Source organism: Vicugna pacos, chromosome 23 (assembly GCF_048564905.1).
Source record: "Vicugna pacos chromosome 23, VicPac4, whole genome shotgun sequence".
In the NCBI taxonomy this organism is placed as follows: Eukaryota; Metazoa; Chordata; class Mammalia; order Artiodactyla; family Camelidae; genus Vicugna; species Vicugna pacos.
In genome coordinates this window covers 26,166,774-26,179,060 of record NC_133009.1, presented here as the reverse complement: position 1 = coordinate 26,179,060, position 12,287 = coordinate 26,166,774, and positions in this window count along the sequence as shown.

Below are 12,287 nucleotides of genomic sequence, written 5' to 3'. Positions count from 1 at the left end.
AGTTAGATTTAGCAGACAAAGACCTCAACACATCTATTGCTATTATTTTTTTATTAAATTAGAGTTGATTTACAATATTGCATTAATTTCTGGTGTACAGCATAGTGATTCAGTTATACATATATATATATATACATATATATTCTTTTTCATTATAGGTTCAAAGCATCTATTATGCATATGTTCAAAGGACATATTAAAGAACTGACTATGCTGACAATGATTCAATATACTGGGAACACTGATAAAGTCAGATCTATTAAAAAGTACCAGGTGAAAGTTCTAGAGTTAAAAAACACAGTAGCCAAAATGAAACATTCAATAGATGAGCTCAACAGCAGATTTGAGATGACTAAGAAAAGAATCAGTGAATTTGAAAATGAATCAATGGAATTTACCCAATCTGAGGAACAGAGAGAAGAAATATGCCTCAGAGACCTAGGGGCTACCGCCAAGCATATTAACCTATGTGCAGGAGTGAGGAGTCCCAGTGGGAGAGGAGGAAAAGAAAGAGACAGAACAAATACTTGAAGAAATAATGGCTGGTAATGTCCCAGACTTTAAAAACAAATATTTATTAATAGATCTAGGAAGCTCAATGAATCCCAAATAGGGTAAGCATAAACAAATCCTCATCTACATACACCATGGTCAGAATGTTGAAAGCCAAAGAAAAAGAGAACGTCTTGAAAGCATGGAGAGAAAAACAGCTGTAGTGTCAGGAGTTGAGACGCCTAGCAGATGCATCATTGATCAAGGGGGCTGGACTGGATCTCACTCCGTGAACCTGTTCGACTCAGATTCCTAGACATTACACTAAATACAAGCGAGGGCTTGGAGTCCTGCCTTTCATTCCAATGCTTTGATGCGTGTCTTTGAGGTTCTATCTTTGAGGTTGTTAGATATATTTGAAAAAACAGATGAATGAGAGAGGCTATATCCAACCTGACCTTGATCAAATAATCTGACCAATAAGAGCAGCACTGATTAGCAATGTTCTAAGGAGTGAAATTTCTACCAAGAGCTGTTCTCCAGTCCTAGGAAGGGTGCCTTGGTAACCACAGGCATCCCGTTCTCCCCAAAATGACAATAATAGATACAAATCAGTTCTGGGTGGTCTGAACAGCTGAGAAGGGTATAGCCACCCCTTTTCCCGTGTTGCTAGAGTTTGATGCCTCTGGCAACTGAAAACCTGCATCTGAATGGCTGGATGGATTATGAGAGCAAAGTGTACAGCTGGTTTCAAATGAAAAGAGAAGCTTTGCAATGAGCAAAATGCTCAAGGTCAAATCTGTATGTCCTTATCCAATATTAACAAGCAAACAAAGAGTAAAGTTCTCTGAGTTTTAATACCGGTTGTTCAGATTATTGAGTGTATTTTGCTCTCTACATGAGCTCACTTTCTGGATAATTGGGAAGTTAAGTAATTGCCTAGCAAAGGTAAACATTTGTTAAAGTCCTTCAGAGAAGGTTTGGCTTATTTGATACAACTGCAATAAAATAGTAGTTTGTATCAACATAAAATCCTTCTTGTATCTGTCATATGATGTCATGTGGAACTGCCAACACACACTTTTTGATGTAAGACTTTTTCAATATACTTCATTCATAATCAGAACCCACGTTGTGATATCATTTTTTCCCTACACGCTGAGTAAATAAATAAAAGTCTGTTGACTTTGATTTATTTGTGTTTTTCTTAGGCACCTGATGACGACAGCTTAGGAAGATTCAGTTTACTGGTGTGATAGGATTAGATGACTAATGACTGAGAAGGCAGGACCATTTCAGTTCTAAGCTAACAACCTAGTCCCTTCAGTATTCACACTCCCACTTTGGGCTCATGATGTGCCGTTGAACACATGTTCCAAAGTCTTCTTCCCTTTGCATGTTCTTTCTTCTCGAACAGAATTGTTTCTCTGTGAGCAAGCGTACTACATTGTCCAGCCCCCTTTCTGCATCTGACACAGTACTTTTGGAATGTGTTTTATAACTACAGATGAAAAAGGTGTAGAATTTGAGCCAGATCTTGAAAATGGAAGGATTTTGAACGACAGGGCAATGAAGTGGGATAGTGGTGTCAGTTCTTTCAGGCACTGAAAGCGGCATGCCCAAATACATGAAAGAAAGCAAGCATGCAGCGTACTGAAGGGGCCAGCAGCCTAATCCATCGGGGGTGAGAGTGGGTACACAAAAAAAGACCCAGAAATTATAAAATAGAAAATGTGGTTCTCACCACTTGCCCGAGTAAAACTTGAAGCACGAAAGGCTTAGTGTGTGCTTTTTAGGACCTAAGTGGAACTAACCAGCATGTTTCAGGAGGTGACTTCTACTTCCTGTGTCACGTTGCCAGGTTTCATGGTCCTCCAGAGCGAGCGGAGGATGGCGTATCCTGGCGTTATTGTGTGGGATGATGTATAATGACTCCCTCAACGTTCACATGCCCTCCTCTTCTATCAGGCTTTAAAAGTGATTTTAATTGTTATTATGAGTTCTATATACTATTCTTTGAAGGGTGACTCTCCTTTCCTGGGTATTGTCACATCAGTAAGTTATTTTTCCTAAATCATCCCTGTTGCACCTTCAATCTCATGAAAACCTTGACACAAATCTAAAGGAAAATACTGGGATTTTCAAAAACGGTTTTTGGCGTGTTCTCTATTCTCTTCCTCTCTTGCCTACTATTGGACCCCAATGCCCTGCCTCCACCCACTTTTCTCTACTTCATTTTTGGAAAATTTATCAGGAAAGGGAATGCCAGACTTTCCTGACTGCTCTTACCTACAGCGAGCTTTCCCTAATTTCATATGTCCTTGATTCCAGAGTCTGTAATTCTGCACACTGGCTCGGCTTCCCTTGTGAGCTGCCTGGTAATTATTCTCCAAATGTTTCAGCGATATCCCTCCAGTCTCCCCATTGTGTCCCAAGTTCCTCCAGGACAAGAACTCTGTCCTCCACCTCTTCATTTCCAATGTATCCTCACATGGTTTAGACATGATTATAAACTAAATGCACAAAAGGGGAAGAACTTCCATAATTTTCGGTATATTCAGAAACATGTACAACGTTCTATTAACTCTTATCTCTATTTTGCTCATCAGATTTTAAGTAGATTTTTCCATTATCAAATGAAAGCAGCAAAGTCAATTTCAGAGAACTTTCTAAAAGCAAATTATTCATCTTATGGATATTTCCACAGAGTAGGTCATGAATATACTCTCTGCTAAGGTAAGCTACAGGTAAATAAAATTGTATGCTGCTTCTCCAGTTATTAAGCATCAGAAATATTAAAATATTAATATAAAATTAAATGTAATATGCAAACATAACACTGAATACTGATTAAAGTTAATACTAAAGAACTAAACTCGTATTGAGGCTCAGGATTCCAGAATCTAGCTTTTACTCTTTGCCCCCTGTTTCAACTAAAACAGAATTTGGCACCCTTAAATTTTATCTTTCTGCTGCTTTTTAAAAGTGAAATTCAAACGTTTTCCTTCAGAGACTTGGAGCATGCAAAAATCAAAGATGTCATCTGTGATCTCTCATCTTGACTCGTGGAAAAGAATAATTCTTACATAGTGTTTGAAACACTTATGAGATGGAATAGATAAAGTAAAACATCGTTTACTGCAGCCACCGCACCACCACCCCCTTTTGGAGCTGAGTCTTTTCCTACTCAATTTGCTTCTCACTCAGTCGGTTCATCTTTCAGCTGGGCCCTCCTGAAGAAACAAACATGAATTGGACTTGCCATTGTGCCTTGAACTGTTTTGGTGACAATTTTCTGTGACAGGGAAAGAGAGTTGCTAATTCATCGCTTCAGGAAATGAAGGCCTAGTCGCCTCACATCTGGTAAATTATACTCTTCCTGCTCCTCGAGGCAGCGGCAGTACACACAGCATTACTTGGAATTAAGGAAAAGCAGTGAAGGAAATCAATTTTTACATTTGCAGTAGACTCGGAAAAAAAAAAAGAAAAGAAAAAAAAAAGATTTAGAAGCCAAGAACATTTTCTTTATAAAAGCATCCATTGTCCAAAACGGAGAATTGAGTCAGCCAAGAGGATAAATTGAGCGAAAACCCTTCCAGTATCTTAATGGAAACTCTGAGAGGTCACTGTGGACTTAGATCAGGTGGCTTAGCTTCCGGCCCCTGGGGGTGGGACCGCGTGTAAATTACCATATTTGCACACAGATAGCGATACAGTCTTTCAGGCCTCGGAGGGAAATGACAAATAAAGGCTGGCTCTGTTCTGAGTGGGAATCATGTTGCATAGTAAACGGGAAATTCATTTCAGCCCCACTTTTACCTGGCATCCAGACAGATCAATTTGCAAAAGAAGTGAAGACAGGGAGGACTATGGGAGTCAGGGCCCCAGAGGTTGTACACGGTTGATGGCAACCATCACCATGAAGAATGACAAGAGTTAAGGTCTAGAAACCGAGATGGCGCCCCCCCTCCCCCGTTACTGTCCCGATTGTGCAGTAGGTGGCGAATGGCTTTTCTCACGTTAATACCAAGTTGCACCAGGGACTTGTGAAATCCCTGTCATATTTGTTCCTGTCCAGTTCCCAAGGGAAAATGAACTCCATGACCAGGCAAATTGGAGGACCTCAGCCGTGCATATAAAGGATCTGGTGAAAATAAATCTAACATCTGAGAAGGGCATCAGTCTTTGGAGACAGAGATTTTTTTCTATCCTGGCAGAACAGTGACAGCTTAAGACTTACTCCCACCTAATCCCCTGTAATCCCCAATTGGAACAATTAACTTTACAAGGGGTCACGCTCCCTTTCTCTGGCGTTTCTATTGAGAGCTTTACGAGGTGGACATGTGTCCATTAGGATGCGTTTTGACAGCTCCTTTCACCTAGAGTTGAAAATATTCATTGATTTTGGTCAGTAAACTTTGGTGATGTAAATGGAGTGGAGCTGGACCGTTCCCTTGATCCCAGATCCCAGCAAACAGCCTGTGCTTAGGGAGGGGGCGAGGCTGCAGATTCAGAAATCATTCTGCTTGTCTAAACCTGGGCCTTGTTCCATCCAGTTGGCACAAACAGGAAGTGAGGTTAGAAGCACAGCGGGGTCGAGTCAGGATGTCACGCTCAGGTTGGCAGTTCCCGCCAGAGCTAAGAGATTTAGGGGGAACACAGGGTTTTAGGCTCAGAAGCTGGAAAACAAGAGGACAGAGCTTCCCACACATGCTGTATCTGATGTGATTCCACAGTTGGTTGACTGTCGTTCACTAAATGACTCGTGTTTTTGGACAACTGAGCACTTGAAGGCATTTAACAAATTGGCTTAAATAACTGATTTATTTTCTCTAACCTCATCTTTTAAAACCAGAAAACTATCATTGTGTTTTCAAAAGATATTCTAACAAAGCTTTGAAAATTAACTCAATTCACTGGCCTATATCCAGGAACAAATTTAGGGACTTTGAATAAATTAAAGTTATTCAGTTGCACTGTTTTCAAGGGGGAAAAAAAAATATATATATATATATATATAATTTTTGGAGGATATGTGGGAATGTAGAAAGATGTAAAGTACATAACATGAAATATTATTGCTCCAAAGTATCAGTCTGTGATAACAGTTTTTCAAATTGTTTTCACATTTATTATCTCATTTTATCTTCCCAGGGACCTTATGACCCAGCAGGTGCCAACACCCCCATTTTGCACATAAGGAAATAGAGGCCTGGGTTGCGGGAGTCATTTTGCCAAGACTGCTAATAAAGTCAGAACTAGAACATATCCTCGCCCTAGGCTCTTCTCTGGTAAACTGCTTCACTGCCAGGTCTCACCCTGTTTGTAGGGGAACCAGCCTCTTGTTGTTCGAGGGACCCTAATGTGTCCCAGTCATCTTAACTGGTAGGAAGAGAGGAAAATAAACAGACAGGGAGCTGACTCTGCGGCAGACCTGTTCAAAGAACGTACACATAATAATGCCCTTCATCATCACAACAAGCTTATAATGCACGTGCTGTTGTCCGTGGCATCTCACAGATGAGGAAAGGGCGCTCCAAGGGGACGCAGAACCGCCTGCGCTCACGCAGCTCCTAAGTGACAGGGCTGGAGGCTGGACTCAGGGACTCTGGCACCGAGTCTGTGCTCTCACCCACCGTGCTCTATTCACTTTTTAAATTCCATCTGATTCCTATTTATCTCCATCGATAATGAGCACAATTTTTATCACATGGAAAATACTTAATAAGTGATTTGTGGTTTGGGAAAGAAGGAAGAGACCCTTCTGTCTCCTTGCCTCTGGGCCTGGGGCTGGCCTCCTCAGTCCCTGCACCACTGACGCCAGGTGGCCGGGTGATTCCTTGTTGTGGGGTCTGTTCCGAGCACTGGAAGAGGCTCTGCACCATCATTGGCCTCTACGCATATAGATGCCCAGAGTGCGCCCCAGTTGTGATTACTACAAATGTCTCCAGACATTGCCAGATATCCAAGGAGGTGGGGGAGAGGGGTGATGGGAAAATCGCTCCCAGGTGGAGAAGTCCTGGCCAAGGAGGCACAGTCCTGAAGGGGTAGGACAGGGAGGGCCTTTCCAGGACTCCCGTTTCACAAATGCTCTCACTTGAACTCCTTTTCTCAATACAGCCTTGGAAAGAGAGTGGAGGGCCTGGTGCAGGAAATGGAGAGCCTTGTGCACCTTTGCCTCTACTCCCAGCAGCTAGGAGGCAGTGCTATTTGGGATGACATCCTTGAGTCTAGGCAATATTCCAGCTGAATCAGGGAGAGGACAGTGGATGGTTGGAGGACCTCTGACCGGGAGAGGGTTTCATGGTGGTACTGATGCTCCTGTATGACTACAGGCCAGTACCTGTAGCATCTTCCTGAAAAGAAAGGAATGAGGCTAACTGTGCTGAAGGGGATCTGATGCCCAGATGAACTGAGAGGAAGGTGTGTTCCCCCAATCAGGAGCGCACTTTGAGATGATGTTGCTTTGTAAAGGATGCTGGATGGAGAAAATCCAGAACCTGCTTATCTTTCAGCATGGGAGACATTTGTGCATTTTCTGAGTCATCTGACACACAGAGTGTAGGGCTTTCCTGATGGATAAGGAAACCTGATGTACTCATTTATAATAACAATGAGGTCATTGGAAGACCCATAAAACTGAAGTTTGCTATCCAAGTTCAGATCCAGTTTCTTATTCAAATAATGGTTCCAAGCTTATTTAACAAGCAAGTTTTGACAAGTCAAATTTCTTTATAGGAAGTTTAATTGTAGCATAGACATCCTATCATAAACAGTATTTTCAACTCTAGAGAGAAACCCAAAGTCAAGAGGATTTTTCACAGTGAGATTTATACTTCTTTTGAATGAAGACCTTCTAAGTCAAATTTTCATCAGAGACGCAAGAAAAGACTCCAAAATCTCCATAGATATTTAGAAAAATCACAGCAGATAAAGTACAAAAAGAAAAAAAGAGGCAGAAGAAATTACAAATAGGTTCACACCTTTAAGAAGGCTCAAAATGTTTGGAAATCGGATCAGCAATGTATCAAACATCTGAACTTCTTTCCCTGAGGCAAAGTGGCAGAGTAGAATAAAAACTATTGGGATGGATGATTCCCAAGGGAAGTCACCGACAATTTTTTTTAAAGTTTGAAAATGGCTATGATTTTCATCACTCACTACTGCAACTGGAATATGTGGGGGTTAGAGATGTTCAGGCAGTGGTCCAAATCTCTTCTGCACTTTTGCTAAGCCTCATAACTTTCCTGAGCCTTGTTTCCACATGTAAATGTGTAGTTACTATCTATTACTTTTTGATGCTTAAAACAAGATACTTTGAAAATTTAGCAAAGTACTTGCAATGGTCACTCAATAAATAGATGCTATTATCATATTATTATCCCTAATATCTTCATGACCGCTCATTTAGACAAGCGATTTTCCTGAGATGCGTACACATGGAGGAGGGAAGATGAAGGAAAGGTGACTATTTTTTCACGGTTATTAGAATCATGTTAACAAGTTGCTTATTGCTACATTACACATATTGAATAATGCATATGCTTAATTTATAAAAAGTACACAATTTGATTTCCAAAGCATCAAAATATGAATAATTACCAAACACAATCCATTCTCATATCCATCAGTTTCTTGCCAACTTAACAAAACATTGGTCTGCCATTCTGAGGACTCTGTGCAAAAAACCTCCAACATTTTAAAAAAGGCAAAAAATAAAGAAGTGAATGAGACTTTATTAGCTACTTTTAGGGAACAACGCAGGTGGTTGAAAGGACATTCCACTGGGATCCTCTTGCTCAGGATGGGCCTGGCAGTTTGACTCAGAGGATGTTATGCAAAAAGCAGATCGAGAGAAAGACAAAAACTACATGATATCACTTAGATGTGGAATCTAAAAAATGGACACAAATGAACTTATTTACAAAACAGAAATAGACTCAGAAACATAGAATACAAACTTATGGTTACCAAAGGGGAAAAGGGGAGGAAGGACAAATCAGGAGTTTGGGATTAACAGATACACACTACGATACATAAAACAGATAAACAGCAAGGACCTACTGTATAACACAGGGAACTATATTCAATATCTTGTAATAACCTGTAATGAAAAAGAATATATATGTACATCTGAATCACTTTGCTGTACACCTGAAATATAGAAAATCAACTCTACGTCTATTTTAAAAAAAGCACATCCAGTCTATTTTCCTTTTGGCATGAACTAACATATAGACCAAAACATTTACTACCTCACCCCCTCCTCTTGCCTCGCTGCACCACCATCAACCCTGTGTCAGTTAAAAAAATAGAAAGAAAAGGTAATCATTAGCTCATAAAGATAAAGAGAGCCAGAAGAAAAGACAACAGGGGATAAAAGATTTTGATGCATTTTGGAAAACTGGAAAACAATACATGAAAATCACAAGATAATATACAACTTAATCACCTGTTATCAGGGAAATTACAAGAAGTGAGCCAATTCACCCTGCAGAACCCTAGAAAAGCCCAGAACGTGGAGGATCTAGGTTCATATATATAAACACAATTTCATAACGATGGCTATCCCTGGCTTGCTAGGGTCACTCAAGTTTCCTGGCGGTTGGGGGGGATGGGAATCAAAGGTATTTTTGCTTAAAACTGCTTCACTCTGAACTCTGCCGTTTCCTTCTGCACAATGCACTGTAGCTAAGTGAGGAGTTTCCTCTTCCCCGAGTGAACATGAGGCTGCCAGGCCTCTTCCAACACAGCCCGGGGCTGTGTGGCCCCTGCTGCGCTCTGCTGGTCAGGACAAGTCACATGATCCCCTCACATCAGGAAGTGGAGCTCAGTCATGGAGCCTGAAAAACACACTTTACTGTCTCTGCTCAGCCAACTTTCAGCTTCAGGAAAGCAGTTAATATTTGGCTCCATAAATCTTTGCCTGTCCTTCTCCAAGTGGTGACAGTTCTGGTCACTCATCTAGATTTTCACGGCCCACCACCTCTGCTGTGTGACTCTTCCCAGTGGCGATTTTCTTCCCCTCTTTCCCCATTTGTCTTCTTTATTGAATACGTCTGCAAAAGAATTAAATTTAGGAGACAGTGAGGAAGGAGGGCACGAGACGAGAGAGGAGCATGCAATGTCGTCTTTTCACCTGAATGGCAGGAGGCAACAGCAATACATATCCCCCTGCATTTGCTCAGCCAGGCTAGTTCACCATTTTGCTCTCTAAAGTGTGAGGTTTGGATCTGTGACCCTAGAATTTCTACAGAGATGCTACTGGCCTCACCTTTTATATCTGTGGATGCCACGATAATCCTCTTTCTCATGGATGCAGGGATAGAAGTGAAGAAGAATGACAAGGTCTTGCTTTCCAGACTCCCAGTCTCCCCTAGCTGTAAAGAATTGGACTATTTTAACAGAGCAAGCTGAGCAATCTACAGAATATTTTTTTAGGATGGTATCCATTGCTACCCCATGCTGCACAGATGCCAGTTCCCAGACTTTAAAAATTACATTCATTTTAATTTGTGAGCATTTTAGTAGAATTAAGCTTTAAAAATCAACGTATGCTTTTCAAATATTGCATTTGTCATGAAATGCCAGGAGGCATACTCTCATTTAAATCATTTTGTATGAATTGGGGCAGAAAATATTAATGTCTTAAAGAATCTGGATGATAAACCTAGGCTGTTTTCCTTCGAAGGAGGGAGTGCAGTCTGTGCTGGCATGCATTACCTTTTGGTTTTCTTTGGCTGTTTGAACCCCCTTTTGGAGGTACAGGACCTGAGGGTGTGTAACTGAGATACATTTCTGAGGGCACAAGGTTAGCAAAGAAAAATTCGATAAGTATCAGAGTACATGCTTAATGCTGAAACCTGATCGTTACTTAGTCTGACCACCGCCCAATCACAGGGATCTGAGAACCAAGAAAGCCCACGAGAGGTGTGCCGAGATCAAATGAGGTGATGCATGTGAAATTCTTTGCAAATTGCAAAGCATAGTATATAGTGCTGTCAATTGTCAAGGGCCATGTACTTGTATTCTTGCCATACGTTGCAGGCTCTGTGGTTGGATGTTATTTGGTGCTATGGGAAGAGAAACAAAGTACACAAATGACATGGCACTACTGAGCCCCAGACATGTCCAGTGGTTATTTATTTATTTATGTTTTGGAGCATGGTTACCAAGACACCACACTTGAGCATTCCACCGAGCTCCAGCGAAAAAGTCAAGCTGACATTTCCCATAGGTAGGCACCTCTCCACCAACTGGCATTAGCGAGGCAGAGTCAAGTTCCTCTGAGCACTCACTAAACCAAAGCGTTATTTAGGCATGGAAAGTTTTGGCTAGCTTGTATCAGCCACAAGATACAACTTCACATCGACTAAAGAACAGTTGCTGAATAGACATGTTTCTCTAAAATGAAATTGGATGGCCAAGCGGCTCCAGGATCAGAGAGACTTTCTTGGATATAAACCCAAGTTCGGTCACTTGAATTCTGTCATCTTGGGAATGTTTATTTAACTTCTCTGAACTACAGTTTCTTCATTTGTAAAATGAGAATGACATTAGTTATTGTGAGCGTTAAGGAAAGCAATGCACTTGAAAGTTCTTGACAATACCGGAATGCAAAAGAAAGAAAACCAGCAAAAACACAGCGTGGGCCCAGGACTGAGAGTGATTCTTTACTTGACCCAAAGGCTGTTCATGCAACACAATACTTGTTTTCTGACCAGTCCTCCATTCTACAGCCCATTGGCATAGAGACTTTAATGCATGTGATATATTATTTTCTTAAACTAGCTTTCTTGCCATGTGTTCTCTGTGATTAATCTCTAAGATCCTTAAGCACAAGGACAGTGAATTCTATTTCTTTTATATTCTTTTCCCATAGGGTGCTTCTAGAGTTTCCATCTTACCTGCATGAGTTGTCTTTGCTTTCTCAGTAGCACCTTTCATGTGGTAGGTACTCATAAAGTTCTGTTGGGTTTGGTCTAATCACAGAGCAGTATGTTGTCCGAGTTAAGCATGCAGTCTATGGTGGCAGGAAACCTGGCATCAAATCCCGCATCTGCTACTTACTGGCTGTAAACCTCAGTCAAGTTGCTTCATATCCTTTGCTCTGGTCCCTGACCTGTAATACGGGGAATTAAAAGCGCCTACTTCATACAGTGGGTGATCCACTAAGTAAATTTGCATGAAGTGTTCACAATAGTACCTGGCGTGTAGTAAGAATTAGATACCTTTACTTAATGTATTATGTAATATAATGCTGCTAGTGTTAGACAAAAAACAAGAAACAGGAAAAGGAAAATTCTTGAATAATTTTTGCATATTTAATAAATTTTCAGGACCTTATATAGTACAAGGCCAAACGATCTCTAATCCAGATATTGTCATTTTGTGTTTCAGTCTTCCAGGTTGTATTAGATGTGGAGGAAAATACTTATTTCCGTCTGTTTGCTTGGATGATATGGATGTATAAGAAGTAAGCACTGTGTACATACATGAAATGTATGTCATTTCTGCCTCCTGTCCTTTGTTCTGTTGGGAACATTTGGCTTTGACTTCCCTATGGGTCTTCTCTTAGAATAGTAATATTGCTTCCCACGGTTTCACGAGTGAAGAATTAACTCGCTCTTCCCCTAATATTCAATTTTCACCAGATCTCCTGACCCTTGGTGGAACTGGAGGTGGTGATAATTCAGTTATATGTCGCCAATTTATCTTATGTCTTCTCAAAGATAAGAGCTCTCCTCCAGCCCGAACTCTCTATTTACATTCCAAGTTAAGCCAAGTCTTTTTTT